The sequence below is a fragment of the Ahaetulla prasina genome, chromosome 4, assembly GCF_028640845.1.
Source record: "Ahaetulla prasina isolate Xishuangbanna chromosome 4, ASM2864084v1, whole genome shotgun sequence".
NCBI classification, from domain to species: Eukaryota; Metazoa; Chordata; class Lepidosauria; order Squamata; family Colubridae; genus Ahaetulla; species Ahaetulla prasina.
The window spans coordinates 9551575-9559613 of record NC_080542.1 but is presented as its reverse complement, the minus strand read 5'-3'; positions in this window follow the sequence as shown (position 1 = coordinate 9559613).

Genomic DNA, 8039 nt, shown 5'->3' with positions numbered 1-8039 from the left:
TAATTGTTCCCACCCTATTCGGCTTCTTTCCATTTTAATCCTTGTATACAGGAGAGATTATTGATACACCTTTCTTTTTAGGGGTCCAGTCTCAAGCCCAGTTGGTGGAGTCTGGAGGGGGTGTGAGAAGACCTGGAGAGTCCCTCCGTCTCTCCTGCCAAGCCTCTGGATTCACCTTCAGCAGCTACTGGATGAGCTGGGTGAGACAGACTCCAGAAAAACCTCTGGAATGGGTGGCAGATATAGCAACATCCTCATCTCCGATTTACTACTCGGATAAAGTCAAGGGACGCTTCACCATCTCGAGGGATGATTCCCGCAGCCAGCTGTACCTGCAAATGAACAATCTGAAATCGGAGGACACGGCAGTTTATTACTGTGCGAGATACACAGTGAGAGGAAGTGAATCTGATGCCAAACAAAAACCTTCTCATCAGAGCTGTTGTAGAAATTAAATTTACAACAGAAAGCTGAATTTGTGTAATTGGAACAGCCCATGAATCTCCTTGGAAGCTCAGGACCGATCCTGGCCTAAATAGTGAGGAACCTGGTTAGCAGTTTGGTAGGGAGAAAACAAACAACAACAATCTAGGGTCAGTAGATGAAACTGGTTACTTTTTAAAATGTTAAAATTTATTTCAAGGCACAAATATGGACTGTTTTCCCACAATTCATCCTTGATATGTTTTGTAGTTCAGTCCACTTTGATTCTCAGTATTGACAACTCTCCTCAATCAAATTCCATTGTATATGTTACTCTTTGGTCATGTTTTCTACATTAATGTGTATACAATCCCCATAATTCTGAAACTCTGACTGAGCCAAGCGAGGGAAACATTGGTCATTGCAAACTTCCCCTCCCAGAAGTTCTCTAAGACTGAATATTTTGGACTGTCTTCCTGCCTTGATAGATCCTGCTACAATTCATACCATATAGAATAAGTGTTTTGATTTGGCTTGCCTCTTACTAACAATTGGGAATGACAACAATTTTTTTTGTTGTTAGTCGCGAAGTCATGTCTGACATGCCTTGACCCCATGGTCAATGTTCCTCCAGGCCTTCCTGTCCTCTACCATCCTCTGGAGTCCATTTAAGCTCACGCCTCCTGCTTCAGTGACTCCATCCAGCCACCTCATTTTCTGTCGTCCCCTTCTTCTTTTGACCTCAATCTTTCCCAGCATTAGGCTCTTCTCAGTGAGTCCTTCCTTCTCATTAGGTGGCCAAAGTATTTGAGTTTCGTCTTCAGGATCTGGCCTTCTAAAGAGCAGTCGGGGTTGATCTTCACTAGGACTTACCGGTTGAATTGCCTTGCAGTCCAAGAGACTCGCAAGAATCTTCTCTAGCATCAGAGTTCAAAGGCCTCAATTCTTTGGTGCTCAGCCTTCCTTACGGTCCAACTTTCACAGCCGTACATTGCAACTGGGAAAGCCATAGCCTTGACTAGACGCGCTTTTCTTGGCAGGGTGATGTCTCTGCTTTTTAGTATGTTGTCTAGATTTGCCATAGCTTTCCTCCCCAGGAGCAAGCATCTTCTAATTTCTTGGCTGCAGTCCCCATCTGCAGTGATCTTGGAGCCCAGGAGAATAAAATCTGTCACTACCTCCATTTCTTCCCCATCTATTTGCCAGGAATTGAGAAGGCCGGATGCCATGATCTTAGTTTTCTTAATGTTGAATTTCTAGAGAAGTAACAACTGATAACAACACCACACAAATTAGCATCTAATGCAAAAATGATCTCGGTCTGTGTTCAGATTTTTTTGGGGTTTAATATTAATGAACTCTCAGTTCTTCTTGGGGGTTCTTCCGAAGGTCATGTTAAAGGGGGAAATGTATAAAACCTTTCCTGAACTTAGATGCGCTGCTTTTTTTCATGTTTCCTAACATGCCTCTTTCAAATGTTCCTAGTGCTTGTTCATCATTTGTTCCCTTGAACCACTTTTGCGCTAGTCTTTGTTTTTATTACACTAACTTAAAGGTTGCTTTCGATTTTCTTCAAACTGAAAAGTTGTAAAGTTAAACCAACACTCTAGGGAGTGTGCAGGTAAACTGGAAAGCAAAGGCACTGATGAGTTCTTTTATCTCAACCAATATGTAAATCAAGTCGCAATTTCCCCCTTAAGAGAGCCAGTCGGTTTTCCTGTATAGGCTACAGCCACCAAAGCAAAGTTTGTGCACTTTCCCGAATCCTTTCTGATCAACTCCCCACCATTCATTGCACAGAGGAAAAATGTTTCTGTGGCTAAATTTGATGTCCTTACTGGCAGTCCTCCAGGGTAATTGTTCCCACCCTATTCAGCTTCTTTCCATTTTAATTCTTGTATACAGGAGAGATTATTGATACACCTTTCTTTTTAGGAGTCCAGTCTCAAGTCCAGTTGGTGGAGTCCGGAGGGGGTGTGAGAAGACCTGGAGAGTCCCTCCGTCTCTCCTGCCAAGCCTCTGGATTCACCTTCAGCAACTATTACATGGCCTGGATGAGACAGGCTCCAGGAAAAGGATTGGAATGGGTTGCAAGAATAGGAACATCCTCATCTCCAATTCTCTACTCAGAAAAAGTCAAGGGACGCTTCACCATCTCAAGGGATGATTCCCGCAGCCAGCTCTATCTGCAAATGAACAATCTGAAATCGGAGGACACGGCAGTTTATTACTGTGCAGGAGACACAGTGAGAGGAAGTGAATCTGACGCCAAACAAAAACCTTCTCATCGGAGCAGCTGTAGAAATTAACTTTACGACAGGAAGATGAATTTGTGTAATTGGAACAGCCCATGAATATCCTTGGAAGCTCAGGATTGATCCTGGCCTAAATAGTGAGGAACCTGGTTAGCAGGTTGGTAGGGGGAAAACAAAGCACAACTATCTATGGTCAGTAGATGAAACTGGCTACTTTTTAAAAAGTTAAAATTTATTTCAAGGCACAAATATGGATCAATGTCCCACAATTCATCCTTGATATATTTTGAAGTTCAGTCCACTTTGATTCTCAGCATTGACAATAATCCTCATTTTAATTCCATTGTATATGTTGCTCTTTTTTTCATTTCTTCTACATTAATATATATTCAATCTCCTTAATCCTAAAACTCTGGCTGAGCCAAGCGAGGGAAACATTGGTCATTGCAAATATCCTCTCCCAGAAGTTCTCTGAGACTGAATATTTTGGACTGTCTTCCTGACTTGATAGCTCCTGCTACGATTTCATACCAGATAGAATAGGTGAATTGACTTGGCCTGCCTCTTACAACAATTGGGAATGACAACAATTTTGTTGTTGTTAGTCGCAAAGTCGTGTCCGACCCACCTTGACCCCATGAATAATGTTCCACCAGGCCTTCCAGTCCTCTACCATTCTCCGGAGTCTATTTAAGCTCATGACTCCTGCTTCAATGACTCCATCCTGCTTCCTCGTTCTCTGTCGTCCCATTCTTCTTTTGCCCTCTATCTTTCCCAGCATTAGGCTCTTCTCCAGTGAGTCCTTCCTTCTCATTTGGTGGCCAAAGTATTTCAGTTTCATCTTCAGGATCTGGCCTTCGAAAGAGCAGTCAGGGTTGATCTCCTCTAGGACTGACCGGCTTGATCGCCTTGCCGTCCAAGGGACTCGCAGGAGTCTTCTCCAGCACCAGAGTTCAAAGGCCTCAAATCTTTGGCACTCAGCCTTCCATATGGTCCAACTTTCACAGCCATACATTGACAACAATTAGAATCTCTCAATCACCTAGCAGGTCGTTAGCACTCTTTCTGAGACTCCTTGAGGTCACATGGAGGTTCCTCTGTGTCCCCAGGGTCACCTGAATAGTGCAAAAAGGTGTGGAACCTTCCTTGGACTGATGAAAGAACAAAATGTGTTGTAAAGAGGAGATAGGTGGTATTGTATCCCTTCCCCTCAGTTGATAGAGGGTTGTTCAGGCTTCATGTAGGTGGCTTCTTTGATTCTTCTTTCTCACCAGTCGTCCTTTCTGCTCGACATGTGGGACTTTGCTGTCTTTAAAATAGTGTTCTTTCGGTTGTTCTCCATTTCCCTTCCCCACCAGAAATAAGATAATGTCCTTGAATAATAGCTGACTTCCTCTCATCACTTACCACAGGGTGTAGCATTGTCACACTTAATCGTGTAGGCCAGGCGGGGAGAAATGGGCAAAGAAATAAACCTGTGTACAGAAATACAGCCTCATTTCCAAATCCGATTATATCTTTTCTGACTCAAAATAAATCCTCAGAAGAACTATAATTTCTACTATGAACCCATATTTGTATTTAAAACAGATATTAAGTAATTGTACACAAAATTGAATTTTAGACCATACAAAAATATTACTTTATCTTTCTCATAAGAAGAAGTTAAGAAGGAAGGAAATAAGGAAGGAAGGAAGGAGGGAAGGAAGGAAGGAGGAAGGAAGGAATGAAGGAAGGAAGGAAGGAAGGAAGGAAGGAAGGAAATAGGGAAGGAAGGAAATAGGGAAGGAAGGAAGGAAGGGAGGGAGGGAGGGAGGGAGGGAGGGAGGGAGGAAGGAAGGAAGGAAGGATAAGAACTGCAGAAAGAGAAACTGAAAAGAACTAGCAATTGTGGAGCACACTTCCTAACTCCAATGTGGTAGCTTTTTAATATTTGGTCTTTAAAATATTGTTGGAAGAAATGTCCATCTGGTTTCTGTTCCAAGTGGGAAGAAAGACACTGGAAACATGGAGGCTGCTTGGAAGGATGGTTTAATGGTGAAGCAGAGCCACCAAGCATGTTTGATTCTGGGTAGATGAACACATGGAAGAGAGGGAGGGAGGGCGGGAGGGAGAAAGAGAGAGAGACCCCCACCCTGTCAAAGATCTTGGAGTTCTCATATCAAATGACCTTAATGCCAAAGCCCACTGCAACTACATAGCAAAAAAGGCCCTAAGAGTTGTAAACCTAATTTTATGCAGCTTCTTTTCTAAAAACTCTACACTACTAACGAGAGCATACAAAACATTTGCCAGACCTATTCTTGAATACAGCTCATCCGTCTGGAACCCATACCACATCTCTGACATAAATACAATAGAACAAGTCCAGAAATATTTTACTAGAAGAGTTCTTCACTCCTCCGAAAACAACAAAATACCTTATATCAACAGACTTGAAAACCTGGGATTAGAAAACTTACAACTCCGTTGACTTCGACATGACCTGTGTTTAACACACAAAATCATCTATTGCAATATCCTTCCTATAAAAGACTACTTCAGCTTCAATCGCAATATTACAAGAGCAAAAAATAGATTCAAGCTAAATGTCAACCGCTTCAAACTTGATTGCAGAAAATATGACTTCTGTAACAGAGTTGTTAATGCTTGGAACTCATTACCTGACTCCATAGTCTCTACTCAAAATCCCAAAATCTTCAACCAAAAACTGTCTACTATTGACCTCACCCCATTCCTAAGAAGACTATAAGGGGCGTGCATAAGAGCACAAAAGTGCCTACCATTCCTGTCCTATTGTTCCCTTCATTATATCAAATTAATATAGTTGATGCATATTTTTTTTACTTATATTATATATATATTCTTCAAGATACGTTGTTTTATCTATGACAATTGTTTGTGTATACTGTTGTGACAAAAAGAAATAAAAAGAGAGAGAGAGAGAGAGAGTTTTATACCCTCTTGTGGGCTTTGAATTTGAGCTTCCTGTTCCTGTGGCAAGGGATCCTATTGGAACCAATCCTATTGATTGCAGTCAGACTCCCATGGGGCTATGCAGTCATAGCTGAGGTGGTCTGTATCCCAGGCTTTGTTGAATCTTTCTGGGTGGTGCAATGAAGGACAATTTCCTATAGTGGCTCAATGACTTTGGCCTGAAGGATAATCCCATCATCCTGGAGCTGAGATCTTTTGTTTTGTAGACAGACTGGCCCAGTCTTTTGTCTGGCCCAGTCTTTTGTTGCCAGTTTGATAAGCTGGCAACAAAATATCTGCTGGGGGCAGGGAACTGGGGTCTTTTGTTTTCCTTTCCTTTAAGATGTTTATTTCTCCTTTAGGAGAAATATTCTGACTTTTTAATATTTCCTAGAACATTTCATTCTTCTAGCAGAAGGGTGGGTGCTAACTTTTCTGCAGCATTTCTGTAAATATATCTTTCTATAAATTTATTATTATAATTTTATTTGAGAAGTGGGAGAATTATTAAAGTAATTGTTTGACTGATTCAAAAGTAAACCAGTTCTTCCTCTTATCTATTTATAAGAAAACAAAATGCAAAGCATCAGTTTTCTTAGGGTTGGAGCGTGGTTTGAAAATCACACCTGTAAAATCTGTGCAAGGAAAGTGAATGCCCTGAGGGTCACTTTTAAACCAAGCAATATGTAAATCAGGGTTCAATTTTTCCTTTAAAGGAACCATAAGATTTCCTTTTTCAGGCTATACAAAATTGAATTTTAGACCATACAAAAATATTACTTTATCTTTCTCATAAGAAGAAGTTAGAAGGAAGGAAGGAAGGAAGGAAGGAAGGAAGGAAGGAAGGAAGGAAGGAAGGAAGGAAGGAAGGAAGGAAGGAAGGAAGGAAGGAAGGAAGGAAAAGGATAAAGGAAGGGAAGGAAGGAAGGAAGGAAGGAAGGAAGGAAGGAAGGAAGGAAGGAAGGAAGGAAGGAAGGAAGGATAAGAACTGCAGAAAGAGAAACTGAAAAGAACTAGCAATTGTGGAGCACACTTCCTAACTCCAATGTGGTAGCTTTTTAATATTTGGTCTTTAAAATATTGTTGGAAGAAATGTCCATCTGGTTTCTGTTCCAAGTGGGAAGAAAGACACTGGAAACATGGAGGTTGCTTGGAAGGATGGTTTAATGGTGAAGCAGAGCCACCAAGCATGTGTGATTCTGGGTAGATGAACACATGGAAGAGAGGGAGGGAGGGCGGGAGGGAGAGAGAGAGAGAGACCCCCACCCTGTCAAAGATCTTGGAGTTCTCATATCAAATGACCTTAATGCCAAAGCCCACTGCAACTACATAGCAAAAAAGGCCCTAAGAGTTGTAAACCTAATTTTATGCAGCTTCTTTTCTAAAAACTCTACACTACTAACTAGAGCATACAAAACATTTGCCAGACCTATTCTTGAATACAGCTCATCCGTCTGGAACCCATACCACATCTCTGACATAAATACAATAGAACAAGTCCAGAAATATTTTACTAGAAGAGTTCTTCACTCCTCCGAAAACAACAAAATACCTTATACCAACAGACTTGAAATCCTGGGATTAGAAAACTTACAACTCCGTCGACTTCGACATGACCTGTGTTTAACACACAAAATCATCTATTGCAATATCCTTCCTATAAAAGACTACTTCAGCTTCAATCGCAATATTACAAGAGCAAAAAATAGATTCAAGCTAAATGTCAACCGCTTCAAACTTGATTGCAGAAAATATGACTTCTGTAACAGAGTTGTTAATGCTTGGAACTCATTACCTGACTCCATAGTCTCTACTCAAAATCCCAAAATCTTCAACCAAAAACTGTCTACTATTGACCTCACCCCATTCCTAAGAGGACTATAAGGGGCGTGCATAAGAGCACAAAAGTGCCTACAGTTCCTGTCCTATTGTTCCCTTCATTATATCAAATTAATATAGTTGATGCATATATTTTTTACTTATATATATATATATATTCTTCAAGATACGTTGTTTTATCTATGACAATTGTTTATGTATACTGTTGTGACAAAAAGAAATAAAAAGAGAGAGAGAGAGAGAGAGAGAGAGTTTTATACCCTCTTGTGGGCTTTGAATTTGAGCTTCCTGTTCCTGTGGCAAGGGATCCTATTGGAACCAATCCTATTGATTGCAGTCAGACTCCCATGGGGCTATGCAGTCATAGCTGAGGTGGTCTGTATCCCAGGCTTTGTTGAATCTTTCTGGGTGGTGCAATGAAGGACAATTTCCTATAGTGGCTCAATGACTTTGGCCTGAAGGATAATCCCATCATCCTGGAGCTGAGGTCTTTTGTTTTGTAGACAGACTGGCCCAGTCTTTTGTCTGGCCCAGTCTTTTGTTGCC